This window comes from Oncorhynchus gorbuscha, linkage group LG18 (genome assembly GCF_021184085.1).
Source record: "Oncorhynchus gorbuscha isolate QuinsamMale2020 ecotype Even-year linkage group LG18, OgorEven_v1.0, whole genome shotgun sequence".
In the NCBI taxonomy this organism is placed as follows: Eukaryota; Metazoa; Chordata; class Actinopteri; order Salmoniformes; family Salmonidae; genus Oncorhynchus; species Oncorhynchus gorbuscha.
This window is the reverse complement of record NC_060190.1, coordinates 5,052,481-5,072,250: the sequence shown is the minus strand read 5'-3', so window position 1 is coordinate 5,072,250 and position 19,770 is coordinate 5,052,481.

Sequence of the window (19,770 nt, the reverse complement as noted above, 5' to 3'; positions counted from 1 at the left end):
TACTGGAGTTATGACTGGACCAACCAGCCGTCTGACTCCTTGGTTCTGTAGTTATGACTGGACCAACCAGCCGTCTGACTCCTTGGTTCTGTAGTTATGACTGGACCAACCAGCCATCTGACTCCTTGGTTCTGTAGTTATGACTGGACCAACCAGCCGTCTGTCTCAGTGCTACTGTAGTTACGACTGGACCAACCAGCCGTCTGTCTCAGTGCTACTGTAGTTATGACTGGACCAACCAGCCGTCTGTCTCAGTGCTACTGTAGTTATGACTGGACCAACCAGTCGTCTGTCTCAGTGCTACTGTAATGATGACTGGACCAACCAGTCGTCTGTCTCAGTGCTACTGTAGTTATGACTGGACCAACCAGCCGTCTGTCTCAGTGCTACTGTAGTTATGACTGGACCAACCAGCCGTCTGTCTCCTTGCTACTGTAGTTATGACTGGACCAACCAGCCGTCTGTCTCAGTGTTACTGTAGTTATGACTGGACCAACCAGCCGTCTGTCTCAGTGTTACTGTAGTTATGACTGGACCAACCAGCCATCTGTCTCAGTGTTACTGTAGTTATGACTGGACCAACCAGCCGTCTGTCTCAGTGTTACTGTAGTTATGACTGGACCAACCAGCCGTCTGTCTCCTTGCTACTGTAGTTATGACTGGACCAACCAGCCGTCTGTCTCAGTGTTACTGTAGTTATGACTGGACCAACCAGCCGTCTGTCTCAGTGCTACTGTAGTTATGACTGGACCAACCAGCCATCTGTCTCAGTGTTACTGTAGTTATGACTGGACCAACCAGCCGTCTGTCTCAGTGTTACTGTAGTTATGACTGGACCAACCAGCCGTCTGTCTCCTTGCTACTGTAGTTATGACTGGACCAACCAGCCGTCTGTCTCAGTGTTACTGTAGTTATGACTGGACCAACCAGCCGTCTGTCTCCTTGCTACTGTAGTTATGACTGGACCAACCAGCCGTCTGTCTCAGTGCTACTGTAGTTATGACTGGACCAACCAGCCGTCTGTCTCAGTGTTACTGTAGTTATGACTGGACCAACCAGCCGTCTGTCTCAGTGCTACTGTAGTTATGACTGGACCAACCAGCCGTCTGTCTCAGTGCTACTGTAGTTATGACTGGACCAACCAGCCGTCTGTCTCCTTGCTACTGTAGTTATGACTGGACCAACCAGCCGTCTGACTCCTTGGTTCTGTAGTTATGACTGGACCAACCAGCCGTCTGACTCCTTGGTTCTGTAGTTATGACTGGACCAACCAGCCGTCTGTCTCCTTGCTACTGTAGTTATGACTGGACCAACCAGCCGTCTGTCTCAGTGTTACTGTAGTTATGACTGGACCAACCAGCCGTCTGTCTCAGTGTTACTGTAGTTATGACTGGACCAACCAGCCATCTGTCTCAGTGTTACTGTAGTTATGACTGGACCAACCAGCCGTCTGTCTCAGTGTTACTGTAGTTATGACTGGACCAACCAGCCGTCTGTCTCCTTGCTACTGTAGTTATGACTGGACCAACCAGCCGTCTGTCTCAGTGTTACTGTAGTTATGACTGGACCAACCAGCCATCTGTCTCAGTGTTACTGTAGTTATGACTGGACCAACCAGCCGTCTGTCTCAGTGTTACTGTAGTTATGACTGGACCAACCAGCCGTCTGTCTCCTTGCTACTGTAGTTATGACTGGACCAACCAGCCGTCTGTCTCAGTGTTACTGTAGTTATGACTGGACCAACCAGCCGTCTGTCTCCTTGCTACTGTAGTTATGACTGGACCAACCAGCCGTCTGTCTCAGTGCTACTGTAGTTATGACTGGACCAACCAGCCGTCTGTCTCAGTGTTACTGTAGTTATGACTGGACCAACCAGCCGTCTGTCTCAGTGCTACTGTAGTTATGACTGGACCAACCAGCCGTCTGTCTCAGTGCTACTGTAGTTATGACTGGACCAACCAGCCGTCTGTCTCCTTGCTACTGTAGTTATGACTGGACCAACCAGCCGTCTGACTCATTGGTTCTGTAGTTATGACTGGACCAACCAGCCATCTGACTCCTTGGTTCTGTAGTTATGACTGGACCAACCAGCCGTCTGTCTCAGTGCTACTGTAGTTATGACTGGACCAACCAGCCGTCTGTCTCAGTGCTACTGTAGTTATGACTGGACCAACCAGCCGTCTGTCTCAGTGCTACTGTAGCTATGACTGGACCAACCAGCCATCTGTCTCCTTGCTACTGTAGTTATGACTGGACCAACCAGCCGTCTATCTCAGTGCTACTGTAGTTATGACTGGACCAACCAGCCGTCTGTCTCAGTGCTACTGTAGTTATGACTGGACCAACCAGCCGTCTGTATCAGTGCTACTGTAGTTATGACTGGACCAACCAGCCGTCTGTCTCCTTGCTACTGTAGTTATGACTGGACCAACCAGCCGTCTGTCTCAGTGCTACTGTAGTTATGACTGGACCAACCAGCCGTCTGTATCAGTGCTACTGTAGTTATGACTGGACCAACCAGCCGTCTGTCTCAGTGCTACTGTAGTTATGACTGGACCAACCAGCCGTCTGTCTCAGTGCTACTGTAGTTATGACTGGATAAACAGATGAAGGGGAGAGAGAACGAGGGAATGGGAGGGGAGGAGGAGAAACATCATTTTCATCAGGATTATCGTCACATCTGTGTCCCAAATGCACCCTATTCCCTATAGTGCACTGTGGGCCCTAGCCGACAGTGATAGAGTGCCATTTGGGACACAGACCAGTGTTTACAGATTCTGAGGGCTGAGAACCAGAGGCTGCTCTCCTTTGACTCGCTCTAGCCAGGAAATGTAGGTAGCGCCGCCGCCCCCTCTCTCTGATGAATCATGTATTCGTCTCCGTCGTTCCTCCCACTTGGTTAAATTGTTTGTTAGCAGTGTATTTTCACCCCACAGATGAGAAAGAGTTTGAGGCGTGTGTGTGTGTGTTTCACCGCAGGCGAGAGAAAGACAGAAATCTACTGCTATTAACCAGGAAATGTCTTGTTTGTTTATTAATAAACACATTAGAGAAGATAGCTGCAGCATGTAGCATATGTGTTTGTTTTTCTTGTACAATATATTTATTGGCATTTCTTCTTCTTTTTTTTTACAATTTAACAATCATCAAAATATGATACAGATAATGTCCCCGTTATTCCTTCCACCTACACAAAACACCATGCTACCTGGGAGCACATCGTTCAAAACCCTTCCCTCCCCAATCAGTTTTAGGTTTCCTCATGGGCTGAATCATACCTCCCTGCTGAGTGGCAATGTAATGCCTAACCTTAACGAACGTTCGCTAGCCAGCCAGCTGTTATTCACAACATTGTAGCTGTTATTCACAGCTACAATGTTGCTACAATGTTGCTGCTTCAAGTGGTCAAATTCTGAAATTCTCAAATTTTGGTACTTGAAGAAATGCGTTTGAAGTAATTGAAAATGAGATGCCAGTTGTTGAAAGGATAGTAGTTCACCTTCTCTTTAGAGATTACCAAATGTTTTAATTCCTTTGTTGAACCAAGAAAATGTAGTACCATCTCTCAGGGCTTTGGGTAAGATGGGGTTATTATAGAAAGGTGTTTGTTCATATATAGATCTAAGCTCTTCTGTTTGTTTACAGATTTCAATCCATATATTTAAAGGGTTTTTAATGAAAGGGTTGTTTATGAGACCTAGCAAAGCTTTAGGTGGGCTAATATAAGATATAGATGCCAATCTAGCAGGGGTCAGACACTCCTCTTTCTGTCTCCAAGAGGGTGAACTTGTTGTATCTTGCCATATCCACACAGTTTAACTGAGATGCCCAGTAATACAACTGGAGGTCAGGTAGAGTGAGTCCTCCTTCTGAGTATGGTTTGCATAAAGTTGTGAGTTTCACTCTGGGTGGGTTTCCCTTTCCACGGAAATGAAGAAATCTTCCTGTTAAGTTGTTTTTAAAAAACGTTGGAAATAGGAAAGGGCAAGGTTTGAAAAAGGTACAATCATTTTGGTAATATATTCATCTTTACACAATTGACCCACCCAATAAGAGAAATTGGTAAATCCCGCCATCTATCCAATTCTTCCCCAACCTTTTTGAGAAGTGGAGTATAGTTCAGTTGATATGTCTTAATAATTTCAGAGGGAATTTGCAATCCAAGATATGTCATTTTCTGTGGTTTCCAAGAAAACAGTTGGTCTAAGATATGGTTCTGCATAGCTGCCCTGTTACTTGGCCTAATTATACTCTTCAATAGGTTTATTTTATATCCTGAAAATGTCCCATATTCTTTCAGGATGTCAACTAATGCTCGGAGTCTAATTTCTGGTTTAGTGAGGTAAAGTAACATGTCATCGGCATATAGCGAGACCAGATGTTCAGGCCCACCTATACAAACACCATGGATGGATGAGATCTAAAAGCTTCTGCCAGTGGCTCTACAGCCAAAGACAAAAAGGAGAGGACTAGCGGGACAACCCTGTCTTGTGCCACGTGATAAAGAGAACTTTGAGGAAACGTTTCCATTAGTCAGGATCTGAGCTACCGGACATTTGTACAGTAATCTAATCTGACCAACATACTTAGGTCCAATATTCATCCTCTGTAGAATTTCAAACAGGTAGTTCCATTTGTCATGTTTTGTCATTAATTATCATGTCTTGTCCCTGTGCTTCCCCTTCTATTCGTTTCCCTCTGCTGGTCTTATTAGGTTCTTTCCCTCTTTCTATCCCTCTCTCTCCCCCTCCCTCTCTCACTCTCTCGCTCTCTCTTCTCTCTATCGTTCCGTTCCTGCTCCCAGCTGTTCCTATTCCCCTAATCAATCATTTAGTCTTCCCACACCTGTTCCCGATCCTTTTCCCTGATTAGAGTCCCTATTTCTCTCCTTGTTTTCCGTACCTGCCCTGTCGGATCCTTGTCTATATTCACCGTGCTGTGTCTATGTTTTGCCCTGTCGTGTCGTGTTTCCCTCAGATGCTGCGTGGTGAGCAGGTGTCTGAGTCTGCTAGGTTCAAGTGCCTTCCCGAGGCAACCTGCAGTTCTCGATCAAGTCTCCAGTCTGTTCTCGTCTTTACGAGTAGTATTATGCCTTTTGTTTTGTTAAGTATCTTACTGGATTAAAAACTCTGTTTTCGCCAAGTCGCTTTTGGGTCCTCATTCACCTGCATAACAGAAGGATCCGACCAAGGAATGGACCCAGCGACTACAGAGGCTCGTAACACTGCCGTCAAGATCCAAGGAGCCATGCTCGGCAGACACGAGCAGGAATTGTCTGCTGCTCGCCATGCCGTGGAGAACCTGGCCGCTCAGGTTTCCGACCTCTCTGGACAGTTCCAGAGTCTTCGTCTCGTGCCACCTGTTACTTCCTGGCCTGCCGAGCCTCCGGAACCTAGGGTTAATAACCCACCTTGCTACTCCGGGCAGCCCACGGAGTGCCGCTCCTTTCTCACCCAGTGTGATATTGTGTTCTCTCTCCAACCCAACACATACTCTAGCGAGAGAGCTCGGGTTGCTTACGTCATTTCACTCCTTACTGGCCGGGCCCGAGAGTGGGGCACAGCTATCTGGGAGGCAAGGGCTGATTGTTCTAACAATTACCAGAACTTTAAAGAGGAGATGATTCGGGTTTTTGACCGTTCAGTTTTTGGTGGGGAGGCTTCTAGGGCCCTGGCTTCCCTATGCCAAGGTGATCGATCCATAACGGATTACTCTATAGAGTTTCGTACTCTTGCTGCCTCTAGTGACTGGAACGAGCCGCGCGCTGCTCGCTCGTTTTCTGGAGGGACTCCACACAGTGGTCAAAGATGAGATTCTCTCTCGGGAGGTTCCTTCCAGTGTGGACTCTTTGATTGCTCTCGCCATCCGCATAGAACGACGGGTAGATCTTCGTCACCAAGCTCGTGGAAGAGAGCTCGCATCAACGGTGTTTCCCTGCTCCGCATCGCAACCATCTCCCTCCTCTGGCTCAGAGACTGAGCCCATGCAGCTGGGAGGTATTCGCATCTCGACCAAGGAGAGGGAACGGAGGATCACCAACCGCCTGTGCCTCTATTGCGGATTTGATGGACATTTTGTCAAGTCATGTCCAGTAAAGGCCAGAGCTCATCAGTAAGCGGAGGGCTACTGGTGAGCGCTACTACTCAGGTCTCTTCATCTAGATCCTGTACTACTATGTCGGTCCATCTACGCTGGACCGGTTCGGGTGCTACATGCAGTGCCTTGATTGACTCTGGGGCTGAGGGTTGTTTCATGGACGAAGCATGGGTTCGGAAACATAACATTCCTTTCAGACAGTTAGACAAGCCTACGCCCATGTTTGCCTTAGATGGTAGTCATCTTCCCAGTATCAGATTTGAGACACTACCTTTAACTCTCACAGTATCTGGTAACCACAGTGAGACTATTTCTTTTTTGATTTTTCGTTCACCTTTTACACCTGTTGTTTTGGGTCATCCCTGGCTAGTATGTCATAATCCTTCTATTAATTGGTCTTGTAATTCTATCCTATCCTGGAACGTATCTTGTCATGTGAAGTGTTTAATGTCTGCCATCCCTCCCATTTCTTCTGTCCCCACTTCTCAGGAGGAACCTGGCGATTTGACAGGAGTGCCGGAGGAATATCATGATCTGCGCACGGTCTTCAGTCGGTCCCGAGCCAACTCCCTTCCTCCTCACCGGTCGTATGATTGTAGTATTGATCTCCTTCCGGGGACCACTCCTCCTCGGGGTAGACTATACTCTCTGTCGGCTCCCGAACGTAAGGCTCTCGAGGATTATTTATCTGTGTCTCTTGACGCCGGTACCATAGTGCCTTCTTCCTCTCCGGCCGGGGCGGGGTTCTTTTTGTCAAGAAGAAGGACGGTACTCTGCGCCCCTGCGTGGATTATCGAGGGCTGAATGACATAACGGTTAAGAATCGTTACCCCTTATGTCATCAGCCTTCGAGATTCTGCAGGGAGCCAGGTGCTTTACTAAGTTGGACCTTCGTAACGCTTACCATCTCGTGCGCATCAGAGAGGGGGACGAGTGGAAAACGGCGTTTAACACTCCGTTAGGGCATTTTGAGTACCGGGTTCTGCCGTTTGGTCTCGCCAATGCGCCAGCTGTTTTTCAGGCATTAGTTAATGATGTTCTGAGAGACATGCTGAACATCTTTGTTTTTGTCTATCTTGACGATATCCTGATTTTTTCACCGTCACTCGAGATTCATGTTCAGCACGTTCGACGTGTTCTACAGCGCCTTTTAGAGAATTGTCTCTACGTAAAGGCTGAGAAGTGCTCTTTTCATGTCTCCTCCGTTACTTTTCTCGGTTCCGTTATTTCCGCTGAAGGCATTCAGATGGATTCCGCTAAGGTCCAAGCTGTCAGTGATTGGCCCGTTCCAAGGTCACGTGTCGAGTTGCAGCGCTTTTTAGGTTTCGCTAATTTCTATCGGCGTTTCATTCGTAATTTCGGTCAAGTTGCTGCCCCTCTCACAGCTCTTACTTCTGTCAAGACGTGTTTTAAGTGGTCCGGTTCCGCCCAGGGAGCTTTTGATCTTCTAAAAGAACGTTTTACGTCCGCTCCTATCCTCGTTACTCCTGACGTCACTAGACAATTCATTGTCGAGGTTGACGCTTCAGAGGTAGGCGTGGGAGCCATTCTTTCCCAGCGCTTCCAGTCTGACGATAAGGTTCATCCTTGCGCTTATTTTTCTCATCGCCTGTCGCCATCTGAGCGCAACTATGATGTGGGTAACCGTGAACTGCTCGCCATCCGCTTAGCCCTAGGCGAATGGCGACAGTGGTTGGAGGGGGCGACCGTTCCTTTTGTCGTTTGGACAGACCATAAGAACCTTGAGTACATCCGTTCTGCCAAACGACTTAATGCCCGTCAAGCTCGTTGGGCGTTGTTTTTGCTCGTTTCGAGTTTGTTATTTCTTACCGTCCGGGTAGCAAAAACACCAAGCCTGATGCCTTATCCCGTCTGTTTAGTTCTTCTGTGGCTTCTACTGATCCCGAGGGGATTCTTCCTTATGGGCGTGTTGTCGGGTTAACAGTCTGGGGAATTGAAAGACAGGTTAAGCAAGCACTCACGCACACTGCGTCGCCGCGCGCTTGTCCTAGTAACCTCCTTTTCGTTCCTGTTTCCACTCGTCTGGCTGTTCTTCAGTGGGCTCACTCTGCCAAGTTAGCTGGTCATCCCGGTGTTCGAGGCACTCTTGCGTCTATTCGCCAGCGCTTTTGGTGGCCGACTCAGGAGCGTGACACGCGCCGTTTCGTGGCTGCTTGTTCGGACTGCGCGCAGACTAAGTCGGGTAACTCTCCTCCTGCCGGTCGTCTCAGACCGCTCCCCATTCCTTCTCGACCATGGTCTCACATCGCCCTAGACTTCATTACCGGTCTGCCTTTGTCTGCGGGGAAGACTGTGATTCTTACGGTTGTCGATAGGTTTTCTAAGGCGGCACATTTCATTCCCCTCGCTAAACTTCCTTCCGCTAAGGAGACGGCACAAATCATCATCGAGAATGTGTTCAGAATTCATGGCCTCCCGTTAGACGCCGTTTCAGACAGAGGTCCGCAATTCACGTCACAGTTTTGGAGGGAGTTCTGTCGTTTGATTGGTGCGTCCGTCAGTCTCTCTTCCGGGTTTCATCCCCAGTCTAACGGTCAAGCAGAGAGGGCCAATCAGACGATTGGTCGCATACTACGCAGCCTTTCTTTCAGAAACCCTGCGTCTTGGGCAGAACAGCTCCCTGGGCAGAATACGCTCACAACTCGCTTCCTTCGTCTGCTACCGGGTTATCTCCGTTTCAGAGTAGTCTGGGTTACCAGCCTCCTCTGTTCTCATCCCAGCTTGCCGAGTCCAGCGTTCCCTCCGCTCAAGCGTTTGTCCAACGTTGTGAGCGCACCTGGAGGAGGGTGAGGTCTGCACTTTGCCGTTACAGGGCACAGACTGTGAGAGCCGCCAATAAACGCAGGATTAAGAGTCCAAGGTATTGTTGCGGCCAGAGAGTGTGGCTTTCCACTCGCAACCTTCCTCTTACGACAGCTTCTCGTAAGTTGACTCCGCGGTTCATTGGTCCGTTCCGTGTCTCCCAGGTCGTCAATCCTGTCGCTGTGCGACTGCTTCTTCCGCGACATCTTCGTCGCGTCCATCCTGTCTTCCATGTCTCCTGTGTCAAGCCCTTTCTTCGCACCCCCGTTCGTCTTCCCTCCCCCCTCCCGTCCTTGTCGAGAGCGCACCTATTTACAAGGTACGTAAGATCATGGACATGCGTTCTCGGGGACGGGGTCACCAATACTTAGTGGATTGGGAGGGTTACGGTCCTGAGGAGAGGAGTTGGGTTCCGTCTCGGGACGTGCTGGACCGTTCACTTATTGATGATTTCCTCCGTTGCCGCCAGGGTTCCTCTCGAGTGCGCCAGGAGGCGCTCGGTGAGTGGGGGGTACTGTCATGTTTTGTCATTAATTATCATGTTTTGTCCCTGTGCTTCCCCTTCTATTCGTTTCCCTCTGCTGGTCTTATTAGGTTCTTTCCCTCTTTCTATCCCTCTCTCTCCCCTCCCTCTCTCACTCTCTCGCTCTCTCTTCTCTCTATCGTTCCGTTCCTGCTCCCAGCTGTTCCTATTCCCCTAATCAATCATTTAGTCTTCCCACACCTGTTCCCGATCCTTTTCCCTGATTAGAGTCCCTATTTCTCTCCTTGTTTTCCGTACCTGCCCTGTCGGATCCTTGTCTATATTCACCGTGCTGTGTCTATGTTTTGCCCTGTCGTGTCGTGTTTCCCTCAGATGCTGCGTGGTGAGCAGGTGTCTGAGTCTGCTAGGTTCAAGTGCCTTCCCGAGGCAACCTGCAGTTCTCGATCAAGTCTCCAGTCTGTTCTCGTCTTTACGAGAAGTATTATGCCTTTTGTTTTGTTAAGTATCTTACTGGATTAAAAACTCTGTTTTCGCCAAGTCGCTTTTGGGTCCTCATTCACCTGCATAACACCATTCTATGCGGTCATAATGAAGCCCCCACTACAGATTCTTGGTCATTCTCTACATAACGCAGAATATTAAATAATCTTCTGATATTATCAGGAGATGAACGGTTTCTTACAAAGCCTGTTTGGTCCATATCAACCAAGTCCGGAGCCTGTTTGTTCCATATCAACCAAGTCCGGAGCCTGTTTGTTCCATATCAACCAAGTCCGGAGCCTGTTTTGTCCATCTCAACCAAGTCCGGAGCCTGTTTTGTCCATCTCAACCAAGTCCGGAGCCTGTTTGGTCCATATCAACCAAGTCCGGAGCCTGTTTGTTCCATATCAACCAAGTCCGGAGCCTGTTTTGTCCATCTCAACCAAGTCCGGAGCCTGTTTTGTCCATCTCAACCAAGTCCGGAGCCTGTTTGGTCCATATCAACCAAGTCCGGAGCCTGTTTGGTCCATATCAACCAAGTCCGGAGCCTGTTTGGTCCATATCAACCAAGTCCGGAGCCTGTTTTGTCCATCTCAACCAAGTCCGGAGCCTGTTTGGTCCATCTCAACCAAGTCCGGAGCCTGTTTGGTCCATATCAACCAAGTCCGGAGCCTGTTTGGTCCATATCAACCAAGTCCGGAGCCTGTTTGGTCCATATCAACCAAGTCCGGAGCCTGTTTTGTCCATCTCAACCAAATCCGGAGCCTGTTTGGTCCATATCAACCAAGTCCGGAGCCTGTTTGGTCCATATCAACCAAGTCCGGAGCCTGTTTGGTCCATATCAACCAAGTCCGGAAGAAACGTATCCAGTCTAAGAGCGATGAGTTTCGCAAGAATCTTATATGAAGTGTTCAATAGAGATATTGGTCTATACGACCCACAAAGCAGAGGATCTTTCCCAGGTTTTGACAAAACTGTGATCAGTGCCTGGTCAAGTGTGTCTGGGAGCTTTTCTGTCTCTATGGCATAATTAAACATACTGCAAAGAGGCTCAATTAGTTTGGGTAAAAAGGATCGATAGAAATCAATAGGGAATCCGTCTAACCCTGGTGATTTTCCCCCAGCGGTGTTGAAAATGGATTCCCTAATTTCCTCTGACGTAATCTCTTCCTCCAAGTGCTTTCTATCCTCATCAGTTAAAGTTTGTACATTGAGTTTGTTCAAAACCCCATACATTGTGGCAGGGGAATCTCCTTCAGACTTGTACAATGTTCCATAAGACTCCCTGAAGACTAGATGCATTTCCTCAGGACTGTGAACAACTGTTATTGAGTAGCTTAATAGAGCTGATAATTCTACTCAAAAGCCACATAACTATTTACCAAACCCGACTGGACCTCTCTGCGTAAAAGTATACAGCAGAAATGTAACTACCTGGCAGAGTGAGGATGTATAGTGGCTCAAACGACACCCTTGTAAACTTAGCGAGCTGGATAAATTGCTCAGCCAACATTAGCTATGATCCATCTTCACCTCTCCAGTCATTATCATGTTAGCCATCTAGCCAGCCATCCATCTAGCCAGCCAGCCAGCCATCCATCCAGCCAGCCAGCCAGCCAGTCGATCATATGAGTCATTTTCTTGTTTCCTCATGTGCTAACAGTTCACTATCCACTGTATCCAAGTTCAAAAGACAGTTCCTCGGGGTGTAGTAGACGTGAAAGACAGTTCCTCGGGGTGTAGTAGACGTGAAAGACAGTTCCTCTGGGTGTAGTAGACGTGAAAGAGTTCCTCTGGCTGTAGTAGACGTGAAAGACAGTTCCTCGGGGTGTAGGAGACGTGAAAGACAGTTCCTCGGGGTGTAGGAGACGTGAAAGACAGTTCCTCGGGGTGTAGGAGACGTGAAAGACAGTTCCTCGGGGTGTAGGAGACGTGAAAGACAGTTCCTCTGGGTGTAGTAGACGTGAAAGACAGTTCCTCGGGGTGTAGGAGACGTGAAAAACAGTTCCTCGGGGTGTAGTAGACGTGAAAGACAGTTCCTCGGGTGTAGGAGACATGAAAGACAGTTCCTCGGGGTGTAGTAGACGTGAACAAGTCAGGAAGTTCATTCCTCATGTATGTTTCAGCCATCTTCACAGAGTCAAATGTGTGCTCACCATTCTTGGTTTCGATCCACAAAGTCGCTGGTTAGCGCAGGCCATATGCCAAGCCAGCCTGACGCAGAAGTCTCTTCAGTGGGGAGAAAAGCCATCCTCCTCTTGTGTAGTGTGGGAGAAAGAGCCGAAAAGATCATGATTCTGGCATCTCCGTACTTGAGCTCTCCCTTTGCTCGGGCAGCAGAGAGGATGCGAACAGTGTCCTGGTACCGTAGAAATGTAATGACGAATGCCCTGTGTGCAACCTGGCCAGGCAGCCGCCTCCGTAGGGTGCGATGGGCCCTCTCGATCTCCAGTGAGTACGCGGGAGGGGGTAGATCCAGAATTTTGGGAATCAATTCCTGTAGAAAGGAGATCGTGTCTCTTCCCTTTACGGCCTCCGGGAAACCTTGAAGTCTCAAATTCGAGCGCCTTTGGATATTTTCATAATAATCAAATTTCTCCTTGAGTTTAGAGATGGCGTCTTCCAACGTCTTGTATTTTTTGGTCCAGGATGGCAGCCTGGTGGTCAGCATGGTCTTTTTCTAACTTTGTCACTCGTCCCTTTGTGACTTTCTGGTCTTCGTGGAGTTTATCGACCAGTACATCAATTTTGCTGAGGTGTTCAGAAAGTGTCTCTTGGATCTTTGTTATACCCTCGTCCATCTCCATTCTGAACCATGCTGGTGCTTCTTCCGCGTTAGCATCCGCCGAGGCCAAAGAAGGGCTGTCAGAGAGGGGCATTTTTTCATGCTTCATCTGAGGCTTTGACATATCGGGCATATTTTATGTGTGTCAAAATGCCTTAAAATTGTTTGAAAGTTCGAGGACACTATGCAGACACATCTTGTTTGAGCTTCGCCATTGCCGGAAGTCTCAGCATATGTGGTTTTCACAATAGACTCTCTCTCTCTGTGTGTGTGTGTGTGTGTGTGTGTGTGTGTGTGTGTGTGTGTGTGTGTGTGTGTGTGTGTGTGTGTGTGTGTGTGTGTGTGTGTGTGTGTGTGTGTGTGTGTGTGTGTGTGTGTGTGTGTGTGTGTGTGTGTGTGTGTGTGTGTGTGTGTGTGTGTGTGTGTAGGGGGGAGAGGCTGGTTGTGTGTGTGTGTGGGAGTAGTACAATCTAACTGAGGATTCTGGTATAAAAGGTGGCTATTTCCAAATTCTTTCCATGTTTGGGTACCTTTTACTTCACCTTCAACAACTCCTCAGGTTTGGTCAACAAGGGACGTGCAGCTTATCTTTTGTCAGGCTCTCCTCTTTCCCTGGGACAGTTTATTACACAACACAATGCTGGTCTGGTCATCTTACAGCCAAGATTGAAGGAGGAGGAAGAAGAAATGAGACTCCTAACGCCTCCATTGGTTTAGTTAGGGCGGTGCATGTTACACTATGGAACACTGAGAGTAGACTATAGGGGTGTGACCACTGACCAGGTTACTCAGTGGAACACTGAGAGTAGACTATAGGGGTGAGACCACTGACCAGGTTACACTATGGAACACTGAGAGGAGACTATAGGGGTGTGACCACTGACCAGGTTACTCAGTGGAACACTGAGAGTAGACTATAGGGGTGGGACCACTGACCAGGTTACACTATGGAACACTGAGAGTAGACTATAGGGGTGTGACCACTGACCAGGTTACACTATGGAACACTGAGAGTAGACTATAGGGGTGTGACCACTGACCAGGTTACTCAGTGGAACACTGAGAGTAGACTATAGGGGTGGGACCACTGACCAGGTTACACTATGGAACACTGAGAGTAGACTATAGGGGTGGGACCACTGACCAGGTTACTCAGTGGAACACTGAGAGTAGACTATAGGGGTGGGACCACTGACCAGGTTACACTATGGAACACTGAGAGTAGACTATAGGGGTGTGACCACTGACCAGGTTACACTATGGAACACTGAGAGTAGACTATCGGGGTGTGACCACTGACCAGGTTACTCAGTGGAACACTGAGAGTAGACTATAGGGGTGGGACCACTGACCAGGTTACACTATGGAACACTGAGAGTAGACTATAGGGGTGTGACCACTGACCAGGTTACACTATGGAACACTGAGAGTAGACTATAGGGGTGGGACCACTGACCAGGTTACTCAGTGGAACACTGAGAGTAGACTATAGGGGTGAGACCACTGACCAGGTTACACTATGGAACACTGAGAGTAGACTATAGGGGTGTGACCACTGACCAGGTTACACTATGGAACACTGAGAGTAGACTATAGGGGTGTGACCACTGACCAGGTTACTCAGTGGAACACTGAGAGTAGACTATAGGGGTGAGACCACTGACCAGGTTACACTATGGAACACTGAGAGGAGACTATAGGGGTGGGACCACTGACCAGGTTACTCAGTGGAACACTGAGAGTAGACTATAGGGGTGGGACCACTGACCAGGTTACACTATGGAACACTGAGAGTAGACTATAGGGGTGTGACCACTGACCAGGTTACACTATGGAACACTGAGAGTAGACTATCGGGGTGTGACCACTGACCAGGTTACTCAGTGGAACACTGAGAGTAGACTATAGGGGTGGGACCACTGACCAGGTTACACTATGGAACACTGAGAGTAGACTATAGGGGTGGGACCACTGACCAGGTTACTCAGTGGAACACTGAGAGTAGACTATAGGGGTGAGACCACTGACCAGGTTACACTATGGAACACTGAGAGTAGACTATAGGGGTGGGACCACTGACCAGGTTACTCAGTGGAACACTGAGAGTAGACTATAGGGGTGTGACCACTGACCAGGTTACTCAGTGGAACACTGAGAGTAGACTATAGGGGTGAGACCACTGACCAGGTTACACTATGGAACACTGAGAGTAGACTATAGGGGTGGGACCACTGACCAGGTTACTCAGTGGAACACTGAGAGTAGACTATAGGGGTGGGACCACTGACCAGGTTACACTATGGAACACTGAGAGTAGACTATAGGGGTGGGACCACTGACCAGGTTACTCAGTGGAACACTGAGAGTAGACTATAGGGTGTGACCACTGACCAGGTTACTCAGTGGAACACTGAGAGTAGACTATAGGGGTGAGACCACTGACCAGGTTACACTATGGAACACTGAGAGTAGACTATAGGGGTGGGACCACTGACCAGGTTACTCAGTGGAACACTGAGAGTAGACTATAGGGGTGTGTGTGACTGGAGAGTAGACTATAGGGGTGTGACCACTGACCAGGTTACACTATGGAACACTGAGAGTAGACTATAGGGGTGGGACCACTGACCAGGTTACTCAGTGGAACACTGAGAGTAGACTATAGGGGTGTGACCACTGACCAGGTGGAACACTGAGAGTAGACTATAGGGGTGGGACCACTGACCAGGTTACTCAGTGGAACACTGAGAGTAGACTATAGGGTGTGACCACTGACCAGGTTACTCAGTGGAACACTGAGAGTAGACTATAGGGGTGTGACCACTGACCAGGTTACACTATGGAACACTGAGAGTAGACTATAGGGGTGTGACCACTGACCAGGTTACACTATGGAACACTGAGAGTAGACTATAGGGGTGGGGCCACTGACCAGGTTACACTATGGAACACTGAGAGTAGACTATAGGGGTGGGACCACTGACCAGGTTACACTATGGAACACTGAGAGTAGACTATAGGGGTGGGACCACTGACCAGGTTACACTATGGAACACTGAGAGTAGACTATAGGGGTGGGACCACTGACCAGGTTACACTATGGAACACTGAGAGTAGACTATAGGGGTGGGACCACTGACCAGGTTACACTATGGAACACTGAGAGTAGACTATAGGGGTGGGACCACTGACCAGGTTACTCAGTGGAACACTGAGAGTAGACTATAGGGGTGGGACCACTGACCAGGTTACTCAGTGGAACACTGCCCATTGGTGTTCATGTGATAGGAATATCAGGGTTTTTGTTTCAGAGAAGACATACGTCATTGTCATCTATGTACTGTAAGGGACTATTCCCAGGACCACCCAAACATAAAATGTATGCCTGCGTGACTGTAAGTCACTTTGTGTGAAAGCGTCTGCTAAATGCCATATGTATTATTGTGTGACCTGGGTGTGACCAGGTACTCTAAGGGATGCTGAACACTACCCACTGGTGCTAGAGAGAAACAATATCAGGTGTGTTGTTCCTAATCTGTCACTGACAACATGGGCATAAAACCAAAAATACAGGACGTATTGTAACTTGACATCACTGTCATTATTTATACATGTGTTGTTTGGGAAGATCAGGTGAGAGGAGATCCTGTGTCTCTGACTGGTTCGGAGTTGGTTGAATCTGGCAGGATAAGGGTGGAGGGTGTGTGTGCTTTATTTCCATGTGGGTCAGTGATGGAGGCTCTCTCTCTCTCTCTCTCTCTCTCTCTCTCTCTCTCTCTCTCTCTCTCTCTCTCTCTCTCAGCACCAGATATCAATCTCTTGGGTTTGGCTTGTGAAGGTAGGCGTCACAGTTTAATCTGTAGTGTTGCCAAAGACTGAAGAACAGCAGCGTTGTTCTAACAGTGATAGCTAGCTGTCTTTCCACCCTCTATGAAGATTGAGACGGTATTGACTTGTGAAGGTAGGCATCACACACAGCTGTCATGTTATATACTTATAGGCCAGTGTATCGTTACTTCTGAACAGCAACGCTGTTTTACTGTAACAGTGAATAGCCATGTTTGTAGGAGTGTTATGTTATGGTATCACTGAAGTCAGTGGAGGCTGCTGAGGGGAGAACGGCTCATAATAATGGCTGGAACGGAGCGAATGGAATGGCACAGAGGGTAGTGCGTACGGCCCAGTATATATCCGGGACCAAGCTTCCTAACATCCAGGACCGCTATACCAGGCAGTGTCAGAGGAAGGCCTACACTGCAAGCATTACCGGAGTGCCAAGTCTAGGTCAAAAAGGGTTCTTGACAGCTTCTACCCCAAATAAAATAAAATAAAATGTATTTATATAGCCCTTCTTACATCAGCTGATATCTCAAAGTGCTGTACAGAAACCCAGCCTAAAACCCCAAACAGCAAGCAATGCAGGTGTAGAAGCACGGTGGCTAGGAAAAACTCCCTAGAAAGGCCAAAACCTAGGAAGAAACCTAGAGAGGATCCAGGCTATGAGAGGTGGCCAGTCCTCTTCTGGCTGTGCCGGCTGGAGATTATAACAGAACATGGCCTAGATGTTCAAATGTTCATAAATGACCCGCATGGTCCAATAATAATAATAAGGCAGAACAGTTGAAACTGGAGCAGCAGCACGGCCAGGTGGACTGGGGACAGCAAGGAGTCATCATGCCAGGTAGTCGTGAGGCATGGTCCTAGGGCTCAGTTTACCTTAGAGAAAGAAAGAGAGAATTAGAGAGAGCATACTTAAATTCACACAGGACACTGGATAAGACAGGAGAAATTCTCCAGATATAACAAACTGACCCTAGCCCCTGACACATAAACTACTGCAGCATAAATACTGGAGGCTGAGACAGGAGGGGTCAGGAGACACTGTGGCCCCACCCCCACGCCACAAGACTACGCACCCCCCTTTTACGCTGCTGCTACTCTTTGTTTATGATCTATGCATAGTCACTTTAAATCTACCTACATGTACATATGATTAATTATTTGTTACTTTTATTTTCATTTGTATTTTTCTTAAAACTGCAATACCTGTTGTATTCGGCACATGTGACAAATACCATTCCGCCTATTCCACTCCAGCCATTACCATGAGCCCGTCCTCCCCAATTCTCCAACTGGTAGGGGGAGCACTCGCACTCCCCTACTGTATTACCTTATGCTTCACCCCAGGACAATGGCAACAATAGACGAAACAAGATATACACAAAGCAAGCGTTTTACTTCAGAATTATCAGCTAGATATGTCAATTGGAATGATCTAGCTAGCCAGCTAGTTTCATTTGCAAAAATGACCTAAAGCTAATGTTATGCAATGTAGATGAACATTTTTTCATGGGTAGCTTCCAATTCTTCAGGGCAAGATAGCCAGTTATCCCTATTGACTTACGATGGACTTAATGTTACAGCACTCATTCACTGGACCGTCTTCCAGCCAGGACAACAATGGCAATAGAGACGAAACAAGATACACACAAAGAAAACGTTTTCATAACTATCAGTTAGCTATTTGTGAATTATAATAATGTAGCTAAACAGATAATTTAACAGGAAAAAACGACCTAAAACGAATATTATGTGAGCTAGATTATTTAAATTATTAGGTTATTTTTGGTTTAGTAGCTAACAATTCTTCGTGGCTATCTGGCAAGCTCCCAGTACTAGTAGCTAGCCTTATTGACTTATGATGGGCTTGTTTTTCAGGGTACGTAGCAGGTAAACATGCCAAAATTAACACAGCATGTATTTCTAAACGTATCAAGCTAAAATATTGTAGTCATGCAACATATGAGATGTGAATAGTCAGCATTTCATTCCGAAATCGGAGGGTGTTTCTCAAAATGCTACAGTGCTGCGAGCTGGAGCACTGGGGGGGGGGGGGGGGGGGGGGGGGGTCGGAGTACGAGTCCAAATCAAAGTATGCGAAACGGAGCAAGGAAGGCACTACTCTGTTTGTACCTATTTTTGAAGCATGCATCGATGCAAGCTTCAACAGAAAGTTTGCAAAGAAATATGACTCAATCACGTTAGAAAATATACGCAACATTTCTTGAAATCCGTGGCGGCAATTATTTGAGCAAGAGAAAACACACTCAGTAGTGTACAGTGCAAAGTAAATGGGCCAATTCCATTTGGAAATGATGACAGAGGCTGATGAGAGATATTCCCAGAGTGGGATTGGGAACGTGGCCACGGTCCCATGGAACACCAGACCTTCTGTCTACGGTCACACACACACACACACACGCACTGAATTCCAGGTGGATGTTTAGAGAGAGAGAGAGACAGGAAGAGAGAGAGAGAGAGAGAGACAGAGACAGAGACAGAGACAGAGAGAGAGAGAGAGAGAGAGAGAGAGAGAGAGAGAGAGAGAGAGAGAGAGAGAGAGAGAGAGAGAGAGAGAGAGAGAGAGAGAGAGAGAGAGAGAGAGAGAGAGACAGAGACAGAGAGAGAGAGAGAGAGAGAGATGGTGATTGGAGAGTATGGTTTATGAACTGGATGGATTCCGCTAGCATCACTCCTTCACCCAGGTCTGGACCTGTCCAGGTACACTGACTCACTGTGTTGGCATGATACAGTTACGGTAGATTAGCTTACAGTCATTCATTGTATGAAGATTTTAAAGTGCTGTTCTCAGCCGTAATATAGAGGTCTTTGTACATGATGTATTACCTGACATGACCCTAATGCTGTTAATGTTTAGATAGGAGGCTTTGTCTTGGTTGAACTAAGGCCTGTAATCAGTTCTCTCAGAAGCTTTAAAAATGTCACTAGAATGATTAGATAGGAGGCTTATTGTTAGTTGGAAGCTTTTAAGATGTCCTGTCTCTCTGCAGCTGTGTCTCAACCCAATACTCACACTATCATCAGTCATTCTACCAATGCTGGTATATGGCCCTCATTCTGTATTTAGAAGAGAACCAGCGGTTTATGACTTGGTTGGTTATGACTTGCTTTTTTTTTTTTACCAAGGCAAGTCAGTTAAGAACTAACCCTTATTTTCAATGACGGCCTAGGAACAGTGGGTTAACTGCCTTGTTCAGCGGCAGAACGACGATGTTTACCTTGTCAGCTCAGGGATTCGATT